This window comes from Lepus europaeus, chromosome 6 (genome assembly GCF_033115175.1).
Source record: "Lepus europaeus isolate LE1 chromosome 6, mLepTim1.pri, whole genome shotgun sequence".
In the NCBI taxonomy this organism is placed as follows: Eukaryota; Metazoa; Chordata; class Mammalia; order Lagomorpha; family Leporidae; genus Lepus; species Lepus europaeus.
The window spans coordinates 102,410,055-102,424,817 of NC_084832.1; the positions used below are offsets into that span (position 1 = coordinate 102,410,055).

Here is a 14,763-nt window from a genome sequence, read left to right on the forward strand (position 1 = left end):
GGGGCTCCCGCAGCCCCTGGCCGCAGCGAGCAGCGCGGGCCCAGGGCCTTGCACTCTGCGGCCCGGCAGAGGCCCGGCCTCGGCACTGGGCGCTGGGGGGCCCGGAAGGCACCGAGCAGCTGGATCAAGCCAGGGGACTGTCCCGCTCAGCGGCGGAAGGTCTGTCACTCGTCTCTGCCGCTGGCAGGAGGGCTGGAGGACACAGGGCCGGGAGGTTACAGTCTAGGAGGCAGAACCCCAGCCTCTACAATTCCAACTCAATAGACGGTGACCGGGTCCCGGAAAACCCCGTCCGGCGGCCGCCGCGCAAGCGCAATGCGCTTAGCGCGCTCAGAACCACGCCCTCCCCGTCTTCCCGCGAATTCTGAAGTGCGCACGCGCAGCGGCGCGGGGGCGTGTCCAGGCTGCACGCTCCACTCCCGGCTGGTTTTTCCCCGTGCGCGGCTACGATTTGAAACTTTGGGGCGCCCCGCGCTGACTCTCGTTGGCCTGGCCCTCGCGAAGCGGTGCTGCAGTTGAGGAGGGTGAGTGCAGGGCTGCGTGGTGACGGAGGAAGGACTGCAGCGAGAAGGAGCATGGAGCGGTGCGAGTGCCGGCGCGAAGGGGCGGGGCGAGCCGGCCGCGGGAAACGGTTTCGCGGCTGGGGGGCGGGGCCGGGGCGTGATGGACGGGGAGAAGCCCTGGGCGGGGGCGGGTCAGGGCGTGATGGACAGGGGAGAAGCCCTGGGCGCGGGCGGGGCCGGGGCATGATGGACAGGGGCGGAGCCCGGGGCGGGGCCGGCCGCTGGGGGCGGGGCGGGTGGGTTTAGGCAGAAGCTTGGTAGCGTCGGGGTGTGCGTTTGGCTGTGCTGTTGAGCTGAGGGCTTTTCTAAAGTTTGTGTAGAGTTGTAGTGACGGGGTCGGCGTGCGCTGCTCTCGCTTTTGCAGAGGAGGAGTTGAGGCGTGAGGTTGTCACTTCGGGGTGCAGCCGGGGTCCCTACCATGCGGCTGGTGGCGCTGTCCCGGGGCAGAGCAGGGTGCGGTGGAGGGGAATCGGCCCGGCTTGGTGGAGGCGGGAGGGGGCAGGCCGGGCACAGCGCAGGTGAGGCCGCGGGCTGCACGGGCCTGGCCGTCTCCCCCGGCGGAGCTCTGCGCGGAGCCGGAGGAGCGGCGGGTGCCGAAGCGCTTTTCTCTGGGGGCTGTGGGGTTTCCCAGGTGTGCGGGGTTGAAGGGTGTAGCAGCACCTCAGGTGCCGGCACCTGATGGCCTCAGGCCGCGCTAATTAAACACCCTGCCCTGGGGGCTTAAGGGGGGGGGTCGTTTTCTCTCAGTGCCGGCGGCTCTTCCTCCTCGCTGTGCCCTCACACTCTGTGTGAAGCCCCTGGCCCCGCTGGATCGTGGACCCCGCCCTCACGACTTAGTCTCACCTCCATCACCTCCTGATCCGGTTGCGGACTGGGCCTTCCACAGGTGTGGGGGGTACAGATTGGTCCAGGACAAGAGTTTACCTCCACCAGTAAACCAGGGGCGGTGACTGAGGGCTGAAGAACACACACACGGGGAACGGACACGGACCCAGGGTGCTTTCACAGCGCCGACCTGGCTTCGTGAGCTGCTGGTGCCTTAGGAGGGAGGGGAGTTGTGGGGAGGGTTGGGGAGGTCGTGGTTGTCCAGGACACAGCCAGTCTGAAGAGGCCCACGGTGGTTACCTGCTAGGTCCAGGTTAGCGCTCGGTGACTGAACCTTTCTCAGGGTTTCTATGCGAGTCAGCGCTTCCTGCGTCGGCTGTAGTGAGATCCATTTCCCAGCCGCAGGGAAGTGAGATGATGGCTTTGGTTGTGTGTGTTGTGGTGGTCTAACGTGTGGTAGCCAAGGCGGCCCTGGTGGGAGGAAGAGTCAAAGTGCAAGGGCTCGGGCAGGTAGACTTTGAATCCTGGGTTCTGCTGAGTGACCTTGGGCAAGTCGCTGCACTTCTCTGAGTTTCATGTCTTCATCTACAAGGTAGAGCTAGTGCGGATACCGGCCACGTGAGATTGTTGGGGCCTGTGTGAGAATTAAGGAGCCATGACCGGCGCCGTGGCTCAACAGGCTAATCCTCCGCCTTGCGGCGCCGGCACACCGGGTTCTAGTCCCGGTCGGGGCGCCGGATTCTGTCCCGGTTGCCCCTCTTCCAGGCCAGCTCTCTGCTGTGGCCCGGGAGTGCAGTGGAGGATGGCCCAAGTGCTTGGGCCCTGCACCCCATGGGAGACCAGGAGAAGCACCTGGCTCCTGCCATCGGATCAGCGCGGTGCGCCGGCCGCGGTGGCCATTGGAGGGTGAACCAACGGCAAAAAGGAAGACCTTTCTCTCTGTCTCTCTCTTTCACTGTCCACTCTGCCTGTCAAAAAAAAGCCAGCCCATGGACTAAAATGTTCAAGGTATGGGACCACCTCTGCCCTCGTTTGTGGAGCTTACAGCCCTGGCGTGTTCCTGGCAGTTAACTCATGCATCAGAATTCTGTTGGAAGAATTGCTGAAGCGCCTAATTCCGAGTCCTAGGGGCAGGTTCAGGGTTCCTCCTTTTACGTAGCTTATGTTCCAGTGGGGGAGGAAAGTGCCTACAAGATGCTCAGTTTGTGTTGAGAGCTATGGAAAACATAAACAGGGCATCCTATAAAAGAGTGACTGAAAGCCAGGTGGCTGAAGGGGGGATGGGATGTGTGTGTCTGGTGGGAAGCAGTGGTTTTGGCTGATATAGTAGCCAAATAAAGGGAGAAGTTTGTTCCAGGAGGTGAACTGAGTCCGAAATATCGTCACAGGGGCAGCAGCAGGTGCAGGGCCTGTGCTGATTGGAGCTGGCTGTGTGCTTGACACATGGTGTAGACTTGTGTAGACTTGACCAGTGGTCTGTCCGGAGTGGAGATGCTGACCACGTTTTTCTTTATGCTTAACTAAGAAGTGTGAAAATTTTCACGTGGAGGCAGGAGCTGAAGCCAAAACACAGAGAGGCTGCAGCGGTCCTTTGAGGGCTAACACAGGGTTAGCCAAAACCCAGTAACCGGGCCCACCTGGCATGGAACTCATGGTGTTGTACTTGTTGGCGAGGCTCCTGGAGCTGTCTCGAAAGCCGAGCTACTCTGTGGTTCTTGTCTGCAAGGAGCTGCACCCTGCCAGTGCCTCCATCCTGGTTTCCTGGTGGTCTGTGTGTGTGTGTGGGGTCCTCAGTTCTTCATCTCAGGAGGTGTCATTTCAGGACCCCTCCATTGCTATTGCAGTCACATGTGCTTGGCTCACCCTGAGCCCTGTGCACCTGGGTTTTGAATCCCTGGTTTTCCTCTTCCTATCTGTGGCTGTGAGCAAGTATTTAGTTTTTTAAGCATCAATTTCCAGCAGGCTTATGGTGTTGTACAGTTTAAATTACTCAGTGTTTACCACATAGAGGTGCTCAAAGTTTAAGTGCCTGTCTTTCATGTTTTGATGGTTTTTCCATTACAGACCTCCCTGTCGGTGTTGAATGTCCTGGTTTTTCTCAGGTGACCCTTTTTGTGGTCATCCCTCTGACGTAACACCTTGCCAGTAGGACTCCATTTTAGAGCACCCGAGACCCCATCTTGAGAGCGCACCCCCCACTGTGAGATTCTGGTCTGAAACTATGATCTAAAACTCAGACAGTAACAGTACTCGTACAATAATAGTGCCCTGTATCCCTCTTGGCAGAGCATGGAAACTCCCTAGCATGATCACTCAGGCTTAAAACAGATAGGCTGCACCTAGATTCATGTTAAGATTATATTTGCCTATTGTCAAGATTGTAATTGATACTAGTTTTGCATAGGCCTTAGGTCAGCTTGACCCTATTAACCATGTATTTCCCCTCCCCTTCTTGCAGTTTTTGCCTTTATAAGGCCCTGTTGCTTTGTGCTTTTGGGTCTAGAGTTTTTTTTTTTTTAGATTTATTTGAAAGAGTTCCAGAGAGTGGTAGAGACAGATGTCTTCCATCCGCTGGTTCACTCCCCAGGTGGCCGCAACGGCCAGAGCTGCGCCGATCAGGAGCTGCTTCTGGGTCTCCCACATGTGTGTAGGGGTCCAAGGACTTGGACCATCTTCTACTGCTTTCCCAGGCCATAGCAGAGAGCTGCATTGGAAGAGGAGCAGCCAGGACTTGAACCGGCACCCATAGGGGTGCCAACACTTCAGGCCAGGGCTTTAACCCACTGCGCCACAGCGCTGGCCCCCGGGTCGAGAGTTCTTTAGGGGATGAGCCCACTCTTGGCTGCTGGCAATAAAGGATTCCAGGATTATCAGTGTGTCGTGCTCCTCTGTCAGCACTCGCTCAGGTACAACATTTTGAAGGCCCCAGCAGATATGGAGACCACCCCAGGGAAGATCCCGCTGCGATCCTTCCAGGTTGGTGCTCTGGCCACAGGGGAGGCGCCCCCTGATGATGTTCCAGGGCCCCGTGTCCTGATCCACTGACCTGGGAGGCTGGGCTCGACCTCTTCACTGACCAGTTGGCCGTAGGTCCTCTGGTAAGTCGATTCCTGTGTTCTGATGGTGCCTTCTGGGTATTGGAGGGCTGAGGAGACACCAATACAGTCTCCGTTCTGTTTAAGCATGATGGCATTAGGACCAGAGACTTGGTCTGGTTAAAGAAAGGCCTTTCCTGGCTGTTCCTGTTTCGTGGCCACTTTCTCATGTACTGTCTGCATCCATAATCCCGGGAGGTACATTCTTTTCCCCTTCCTGTCTGTCTCCTTTACTCCCTGTCTCTGGAGTCTCTTGTCCCTTCCATTGAGCATGGGCTCTGCTCGGTCTAAGGGGACACCTTTTCAGTGTATGTTCTCTTGGATCTAGAAAGATCACTGCCTTAAAAATTGCCTTGTAATTTGCCAAAGTTTTGTGACTTAGTTTTTACAGATCCAGGTGAAAAATAACAAGGGGTAATCAGCCCTAACGTAGATTTTGCAATCTCTGATTTATGTCATTGATTTCTAGCTAGATTTCTATAAAAAGCGTAAAATTCCATGTGAATATAATTTTGAACTTAATTCAGATATAGGTGTGATATAATATCAGCATCTTAAGTCACCTAGGTGTAACTGCTAAATGTAAATTGGGTAAAGATAAATGAGATAAATGTGTCTAATAAAAATGTGGGCTTGTCCTGCAAGGCCCGCACACTGTCAGGATGGTGGGGCGATGGTGTTCTTCAACCAGAAGTACCGGAGACAAGTTTCCGTGAACGTGTCCGTTTATTAACCATCAAGTACACCTTTTAAAGGGCAGGCAGAGGGGGGTGTAGCTAATTCAGGGCAACACTGATTATATAGGCTAAAGCTGATATGGGCGCCTCTATGCTCCTCAAATCAGCTTGGAGGTCACTTAGCCTAGTAGCTTTCCAGGTGGTCCTGATGGGCCTGGGCCACACCAGGGAGCTATTTACCTGATTGGTAATTTCAAGGCCCTTCAACAGGGAGCAGGAGTGAGGGAAATGTGCCCAGGACTTTTTCTACCTGCCAGCAGTCAGGCCATCCTGGGAGGCATGCTGTGCCACCCCCTCCTAACCTCCTGCATGGGCTAGGCAGGCACTCTTACAGCCAAGCACAGGGTCACCCACACAAATGTTTTTCAAAAGAGTCCGTATATAAAGAATAATTCAAGGCTGCTTAAAAGTAAGATTAAAATTCGATTTTTTTTTTTTTAAGATTTATTTATTTGAAAGTTAGAGGTAGAGACAGAGAAAGGTCTTCCATCTGCTGGTTTACTCCCCAGATGGCCACAACGGCTGGAGCTGCACTGATCCGAAGCTAGGAGCTTACTCCGGGCCTCCCACATGGGTGCAGGGGCCCAAAGACTTGGGCCATCCTCCACTGCTATCCCAGGCCATAGCAGAGAGCTGGATCGGAAGAGGAGCAGCCGGGACTAGAACTGGCGCCCATATGGGATGCCGGCGCTTCAGGCCAGGGCATTAACCTGCTGCGCCACAGCACCGGCTTCTCGATGTGTTATTTATTTTTTTCTTTTCTTTCTTTCTTTCTTTTTTTTTTTAACAGGCAGAGTGGACAGTGAGAGAGACAGAGAAAGGTCTTCCTTTGCCATTGGTTCACCTCCTAATGGCCGCTACGGCTGGCGCATTGCGACTGGCGCACTGCGCTGATCCGAAGCCAGGAGCCAGGTGCTTCTCCTGGTCTCCCAGGTGGGTGCAGGGCCCAAGGACTTGGGCCATCCTCCACTGCACTCCCGGGCCACAGCAGAGAGCTGGCCTGGAAGATGAGCAACCGGAACAGAATCTGGCACCCTGACCGAGACTAGAATCCGGTGTGCCGGCGCCGCAGGTGGAGGATTAGCCTATTGAGCCGTGGCGCCGGCCACGACATGTTATTTTTTTTTATTTATTTATTTTTTTATTTTTGACAGGCAGAGTGGACAGTGAGAGAGAGAGACAGAGAGAAAGGTCTTCCTTTGCCGTTGGTTCACCCTCTAATGGCCGCCGCGGTAGCGCGCTGCGGCCGGCGCACCGCGCTGATCCGATGGCAGGAGCCAGGTGCTTCTCCTGGTCTCCCATGGGGTGCAGAGCCCAAACACTTGGGCCATCCTCCACTGTACTCCCTGGCCACAGCAGAGAGCTGGCCTGGAAGAGGGGCAACCGGGACAGGATCGGTGCCCCGACCGGGACTAGAACCCGGTGTGCCGGCGCCGCAAGGCGGAGGATTAGCCTGTTGAGCCACGGCGCCGGCCACGACATGTTATTTTTAAAATGTCTTTTCAGATTTTTAAAGGATTATTTCAGTATAAATCAAGAAATCAGATAAAGGGTCACAAGTTGTCACAAGTGCCACTTGTCACAGAGCTTGACAAGACTAGTGCGGGGCCCTGTGCTGTGGTGTAGCAGGTAAAACTGCTGCCTGCAGTGCCAGCATCCCATATGGGCGCTGGTTCTAGTCCCGGCTGCTCCTCTTCTGATCCAGCTCTCTGCTATGGTCTGGGAAAGCAGTAGAAGATGGCCCAAGTCCTTGAGCCACTGCACCCGCGTGGGAAACCCGGAAGAAGCTCTCGGATCAGTGCAGCTCCGGCCATTGCGGCCATCTGAGGAGTGAACCAATGGATGGAAGACCCCTCTCTCTCTCTCTCTTTGCCTCTCCTCTCTGTGTAATTGACTTTCAAATAAATATTCTTAAAGCCTAATGTGATGTATCGGAGCATGGGGAAGACTCACACACAGGATCATGATAGTCTTTTCAGTATAATTTATTGTTCAGTACCACTCAATATATATATATTCAGTGCACACATCTAAAAGTCAATAACACTCAATACATCGTTAGTCCACAGGTCATACTATGCATCTAGGAGTAAGACAGTCTCTAAACATACCCAGCAGTAGTAATAAGTATAAAGCATAAAAAGCATAATCAATCTGAACACTCATGGCTAAGGGTGTAATATGAATGCTGCGTTCTCAAGGTTTGTATCACGGTCACGAAAGTCAAAGTCCAGAGTCCAAAGTCTACGTTACCACTTGGAGAGACGGATCTGAGAACAGTCACTTATGGGCAGTAGGCTTGGAGTTCCCAAGACAGCGATGGTGAAGGGTTGGAGAAGTCATCGATGCTGTTGTCCAAGGGGTTGATGTCAGCTCTGGCAACAGCTGGGGTGTCCGTTGGATCCGACCTCGCCTGGAGTAGTGAGCAGAGTTTTGGCAAGATGCGGCGGATCCACTTGGTCATGACTTGGAATGAGTCATGGTTCCCCGAGAGGATGGAGAGCAGTTGTGAGGCTGGCTTTTTATCCCTGCTCTGGGGTAGGTGGGCTGTGATTGTGCCCTAGGGCGTCACCAATCACAGGCCCATCCTTTTTGTGTATCACCAACCAGATGTTGGTTTTTGGATGTGACCAGTGGTGTGTTAGGGATCTTCTGGGTGTGACCAATCGTGATGCAGTAGTGTGGGTGAAGTAGTATAGTAGCCAGCTGGTTGGCTGCTGCTTATGATGTAATGTGCCCCAGTCCTTATCATACTTCAGCACCTGTGTCTGTTTCTGACAGATGGCCTGGGCAGTTCCTGGTGCTTAGTTCCTTAGCTTAAGTAACTCCATTTTCGTTTTGCTTAGCAGCATTAGCTTAAATAACTCCATTTTGGTTTTGCTTTTTTCTTTCTCTTTGGGCTAGTGGTGCTCCGTAACTCTTGTGACTCCTATGGGATTGCTCCAGTCTACCCCTTTGCGGAACATCGTGAGACATAAGGAGGAGTAATCCCGAGTTACTCCGGTGGTCCTCTTCTGGGATCCATGCTGCTTTCCCATATTCCTTTTTGCATATTTTCCCAAAAATATGGGTTGTGGGAGGTATGTCCTACTGTGGTGTATTCTGTGTTCTTTATTTTTTTTAAAGATTTATTTATTTATTTGAAAGTTACATAGAGAGGAGAGGCAGAGAGAGAGAGAGAGGTCTTCCATCTGCTGGCTCACTCCCCAGATGGCCGCAACGGCCGGAGCTGCGCCGATCCAAAGCCAGGAGCCAGGAGCTTCTTCTGGGTCTCCCATGTGGGCGCAGGGGCCCAAGGACTTGGGCCATCCTGTATTGCTTTCCATAGCAGAGAGCTGGATCAGAAGAGGAGCAGCTGGGACTAGAACCAGCGCCCATATGGGATGCTGGCACTTCAGGCCAGGGTGTTAACCCACTGCGCCGCAGCTGCGGCCCCTTTGTGTTCTTGATTCTATGATTCCATTGTGTGTATAGTCTGTAGTAATGGTTTTCTTTGTATCGTTATTGCCTTATAATCATGTTCTGGTAGGATTGTTGGATTTGTTGTATAATGTTGTGCATTGTTTATATCCCAGTGAGCTCTGTATGGTCATTGTTGTAGAATAGTAATGGTTACTGTTAATTGAAGGCCTTTTAGTGTGATGTATTTAAAGTGTTCTTCCAGGAGTTTCACAGGTGGTAATATTGGGGTTTGGAACATGTTGAGATATTCATCCCATCTTGTGTTGGAGTGGATTGTTTGGAAGCCATAAATTTTATGGTTTTTGATTGTAAATCCAGGTTGTGCCATGATTGCTGAAGCTGGTATCATTTTTTCTTTTCAAAAATTATTTCTTTCTAGATTGCTATATTTCCATTGGTTTCCTGCCATTATCATGGTGCTTAATGGAAATGCATATTTGACATCTTCTAAGGCTTTTTTGTTGACTGTCTTGAAGGCTTTAATTTTTATTTTCATTTCTCTGTGTAGAACGTTGTTGATGGGATATGAGAATGGTAGTTTAGGTCCAGCTGCTATCCACATAGTTTTTGATATTCTGTTTTAGGGATTTCACGGTCGTGCCATGCTATGTTTTGTGCGTTTCCGAGTCCTAATTGAAATTTGGTATCATCTCCTCTCTGTATGGTGTTGTTATTCCCATCATTATTACTTGGGGTGTTAATTGTAGGTATATGTATTTAAATGTTGTTCCTGGTCTCTTGAAAGTTGATGCTTTTATTATGCAATGTGGAAATAAGGCTAGTGTTTCCTGGTTGGAGCAATCATCTGTTTCTTGTGTGATTGTTATGTAGTGTAGGGTCATGTCTTCATACTCCAAATACGGCTTCGTGGTGTTATACCATCCTTTCATATTACAAAACTGAGTCAGCCATGGGTTTATTGTGATTTTTGCTGTTTACTTTTATGTAGATCATTCTGTGCTGGACACAGAATAATATGGTATCATGATCTGTGGAGTAATTAAAAATTTTTGTTATGTGTCATAGTCTGATAGTCTTATATAATATAAATTTACAAAAACATTCGAAAATCATTCTACATCTTAGAGAGTGAAAATAAAATGTTAGCAATTTGATTTTTATTTATTTAGCTATATCTGCATTTTCACATTCATGAATATTATCGTGTATTAGTTTTGAAAGTACAGAATCTAAATAGATGACATTTCTTAGATGTGTGATGGACCATAAATATTGATTGATATACATGTTCCTATCCAGTACAAGATCATTTATTCTCTGTCTAGGATATCTTCTGCTGTTATACTACCTTTATCACATTGTAAATGAATGTTTCCTACTTTTTTTAAAAATTTTTTTTATTTTTGACAGGCAGAGTGGACAGTGAAAGAGAGAGAGAAAGGTCTTCCTTTGCCGTTGGTTCACCCTCCAGTGGCCACTGGCCACAGTGGCACCGCGCTGATCTGAAGACAGGATCCAGGTGCTTATCCTGGTCTCCCATGGGGTGCAGGGCCCAAGCACTTGGGCCATCCTCCACTGCACTCCCGGGCCACAGCAGAGAGCTGGCCTGGAAGAGGGGCAACCGGGACAGAATCCGGCACCCTGACCGGGACTAGAACCCTGTGTGCCGGCGCCGCTAGGTGGAGGATTAGCCTGTTGAGCCACGGCGCCGGCCATAATGTTTCCTTCTTCTTTAAGTTCTTTTATACGTTTTACTTTATTATTTTCCATTGGTTTGTGTTTTTAGTGCTTGTTTCTTCTGAAGTCTCCAATAAGTACTCGCACACATAACAGTATTCTTACTGCAATTATTGCCACTATTATGAGGACTGCGTAGTGGAAGAATTACTTGATGTCGGTCCAAAAATCTGGAATATGAAGACAAATGACATTGAAATGTAATAATCTCCAGGCTGTATCTGCCCATGTACATCTTTTGTATGTTGTGTTTATAAGCCAATGAGTCTGTTTCTAGTATGTGTGCTATATTGTGTACTAGTTCTGTAGTTTGGTTTAACAATGCTAAATATTTACTTATAAGGATATCTTGTTTTATTCTATATTTGCATTTCTAGTTTCTGAAGTGTTTGTTTCTGTATGTCTATTTTATCTTTATCTTCACATACATTTGATTGAAAACATGATTTACATGATTGGATTATTGGCATGTTCCCTGTAGTTCCTAGTTGTAATGTTATTTCAGGTGTATTATATACTAATATGCGTCCTGGTTCTAGTGCCTTTGTTATTCTATTTATGCTGCATGTTAGAGGTGTAGATGTGGGTTTAGGTTTGAGGATATAGATGTGTTTGAGATGCAGGGTCCTCATACCCATAAACCTCAGGATAATAAGCATAATCCCATAATCCAGATCATCTGCTGGGCAGGGTACTTTTGTTATCTTGGTGGCATTCCCAGGCTGGAAGTGTCATGCTTGCTGGTTTGGGAGTACATACTGCAAACATATTGTTCCCTATTGATATTAATCTAGGTCTGGGTCTATTACATTTTTTTATTATTTTTGACAGGCAGAGTAGACAGAGACAAAGGTCTTCCTTTTGCCGTTGGTTCACCCTCCAATGGCCACCGCGGCCGGTGTGCTGCGGCCGGCGCACTGCGCTGATCCGAAGCCAGGAGCCAGGTGCTTCTCCTGGTCTCCCATGGGGTGCAGGGCCCAAGCACTTGGGCCATCCTCCACTGCACTCCCGGGCGATAGCAGAGAGCTGGCCTGGAAGAGGGGCAACCGGGATAGAATCCGGTGCCCTGACCTGGACTAGAACCCGGTGTGCCGGCGCCACTAGGCAGAGGATTAGCCTGTTGAGCCACGGCACGGCGCCGGCCAAGGTCTGGGTCTATTAAGGCCTTTAAAAAAATTTTTTTTATTTTGTTTATTTGAAAAAGTTACAGAGAGAGGTAGAGACAGGGAGGTCCTCCATCCACTGGTTCAGTCCCCATGTGGCTGCAACGACTGGAGCTGCGCCGATCCGAAGCCAAGAGCCAGGAGCTTCCTCCAGGTATCCCACGCAGGTGCAGGGGCCCAAGGACCTGGGCCATCCTCTACCACTTTCCCAGGCCATAGCAGAGAGTTGGATCGGAAGTGGAGCAGCCGGGACTAGAACTGTCGCCCGTATGGGATGCTGGCGCTTCAGGCCTGGGCATTAACCCTCTGCGCCACAGCACCAGCCCCAAGGCAGTTTTTGATGTGTGTATATTATATTGAAGTCATGGTTATACAAGTAAGTCACGGGTACAATTGGGGTTAGTGCCTCCATTAGGTATACTTGTCCATTTATTATTCCTCCTTTTAATGGTTGTATAAAGTTATTCCCTATTTTCCTGTGTAAGAGCCTAGATCTATAAGCCGTATACGTGTTGGTAATGATAGACATCTTACATTCTACATTTTCTTTTCTAAAGTTTTTATTTATTTGAGAGGTAGTTATAGGCAGTGAGAGGGAGAGACAGAAAAGTGTTCTGTCCGTTGGTTCACTCCCCAAATGGCTGCAACAGCCGGAGCTGTGCTGATCTGAAGCCAGGAGCCAGGTGCTTCTTCTGGGTCTCCCACACAGGTGCAGGGGTCCAAGGACTTGGGCCATATTTTACTGCTTTCTCAGGCCATAGCAGGGAGCTGGGCTGGAAGAGGAGCAGCCGGGACTAGAACCAGCGCCCATATGGGATGCCAGTGCAGCAGGTGGAGGTTTAACCTACTGCGCCATGCTGCTGGCCCCACATTTCTACTTCATTACAATAAGATCTTTCATTTGGGATTAACAGAATTGTTTGTGTGTGTTCTCCTTTCCCTGTGTTGTCGTGTGTCAGTTAATACTTGTTGTTGTAATATTTGTACTGCATTCGTGTTCTCTAAATAGTGTAATTTTTGCTCCATAATTTTATATATTTCTGCACATAAGTCTGATTGTTCTTTCAAATTCTGTAGATTTGTGAGCAGATGATTTGTTCGTGATGTAAAATTTCATTGTTAGAGATTTGGAGATGGCTTTCAGCCCTTATATTTCTTTATCTCTAACATTTTCTATTTTAGTTATACTTATGTCTAGGTCCTCTATTGCCTTTTTAAATTTTTTTTTTTAAGATTTATTTATTTGAAAGTCAGAGTTACACAGAGGAGAGGCAGAGAGAGAGAGGTCCTCCATCTGATGGCTCACCCCTAATTGGCCGCAACAGCCAGAGCTGCGCCAATCCAAAGCCAGGAGCCAGGAGCTTCTTCCAGGTCCCCCATGCGAGTACAGGGGCCCAAACACTTGGGCCATCCTCTACTGCTTTCCCAGGCCATAGCAGAGAACTAAATTGGAAGAGGAGCAGCCAGGACTAGAATTGGCGCTCATATGGAATGCTGGCACTTCAGGCCAGGGCATTAACCCGCTGAGCCACAGTGCCGCACCCCCTCTATTGCCTTTGCATTTGCTATTTCTCCTATGCTAACCCTCCTATTGCTATCTACCCCGATAATTCCCTTTTCCTTCTTGTTTTACTGATCTAGGATGTCTTATATGGCTTGTAGGTGTAAGCCATTTGACTTAGGGACACCTTTTGTTTAAGGCTGTGGAGAATATTGCAGAGTCAGTTTTGATGCACATCTGATGTATTATTACATTGTATTATTAATTGTACTGGTGCATTCACATCCAGTATTGTATGTGGTGCTGGTAATATTTCTAATTCTCTGGGGTGTTTGTGCATTAACTTCCATCCTGTTGTGTAATGTGCTGTATATAACTTGTGTTACATTTATGCTTCCTCTTTCAATAATGCAAGGTATAGTGTTGTATTTATTAAAATCCATAGGGAGTATGTGTATGTTATCTTGGTTACTCCAGTATCTACCATTTCTTGAGGTCTTCATTAATGAGGGTGCATGTGCTATAAAGTCGTATTGTATTATTTTGTCTGGCTCATGCCACTTTGGTAGCATCACATAAAAATGATATGGTAGATCACAGTGTTGAATTTTGTATCTCTGAGGGATGTTTATAGAATCATTTCCTGCTGTTATCCACCATTGGATGTCTCTGTTATCTGTATCTTTTATTTTATACCTCACTGTTCTGGAGCCTTTTCACACATTTTTCCTGCAAATATCCTTGTTTTCAGTAAAGGGTTGATAAAGTTTGTAACTGTAATTGAGTTTATTATATTTCTTATAAAACCTCAACCTCTATCTGGGTATGATAGTTTTTTTTTTTTTTAATTCCCACTGTATTTATTGTCTTCTTGTAATAACATAAGGGTAATAAAAACATGAAGAAGTGTTTTGGAACTATACTCGCAATGAAAGGGCGCCTACAAAAACAAACCAAAAAACACAGCATTGCCTTCTCAGTATTTTCTCACTTCATCCATCATTTCTAGTTGGAGACACTTGGTAGCAAAGTAATACCTCCTTTTAGCATGATCTGACCCAGTTTTCTTGATTTTGTTTTAGAATGAATCTCTTCTGCAGCTTCTAATGAGGTTCACGTGTTCATCAAAACCAATGATACAGCCCTCTATCTGCATATTCACTTGTTCATAGAGCCACACCTGAATGCGAGATCTGTTTTGCAAGGATCTGAAGATGAGGTTGATGGGCTGCACCATCACCTTCTGCACTTTCTGGCCCTGGCCACGGTATGCCATGGTGGAATCTCACAAAGACCACACCAGACACACCTGGATATGATATTGTAATGGTTCTATTTGTTGTCTATATCCATTGGTATTTCAAAAGCTAAAATATTAGGCCGGCGCCGTGGCTCACTAGGCTAATCCTCCGCCTTGCGGCGCCAGCACACCGGGTTCTGTCCCAGTTGCCCCTCTTCCAGGCCAGCTCCCTGCTGTGGCTAGGGAGTGCAGTGGAGGATGGCCCAAGTGCTTGGGCCCTGCACCCCATGAGAGACCAGGAGAAGCACTTGGCTCCTGCCATCAGATCAGTGCGGTGCGCCGGCCACAGTGGCCATTGGAGGGTGAACCAACGGCAAAGGAAGACCTCTCTCTCTCTCTCTCTCTCTCTCACTATCCACTCTACTCTGCCTGTCAAAAAATAAAAATAAAAAAAAAAATCAAAAGCTAAAATATTATTA

At 48.9% G+C, this 14,763-nt stretch overlaps 1 protein-coding gene and 1 pseudogene across 5 annotated transcripts in view; one reads left to right on the forward strand and one right to left on the reverse strand.

The window, feature by feature from the left end:
* The first annotated feature begins 396 nt into the window (after positions 1–396).
* The window catches only part of DDX11 (DEAD/H-box helicase 11), a 57,463-nt gene continuing 43,096 nt past the window's right edge, over positions 397–14,763 (forward strand). The window contains exons 1-2 of one of the 5 annotated variants that reach the window (XM_062194821.1): positions 397–524; positions 10,054–10,162. The gene's annotated coding sequence lies outside the window, so the exon portion shown is untranslated. Of the gene's footprint in view, positions 525–2,912; positions 2,997–10,053; positions 10,163–14,199; positions 14,312–14,763 lie in introns of those variants that run through there. The other 4 variants (XM_062194819.1, XM_062194817.1, XM_062194818.1 and 1 more) reach the window with 4 other exon arrangements.
* Positions 13,995–14,333, reverse strand: LOC133761879 (small nuclear ribonucleoprotein E-like; annotated as a pseudogene).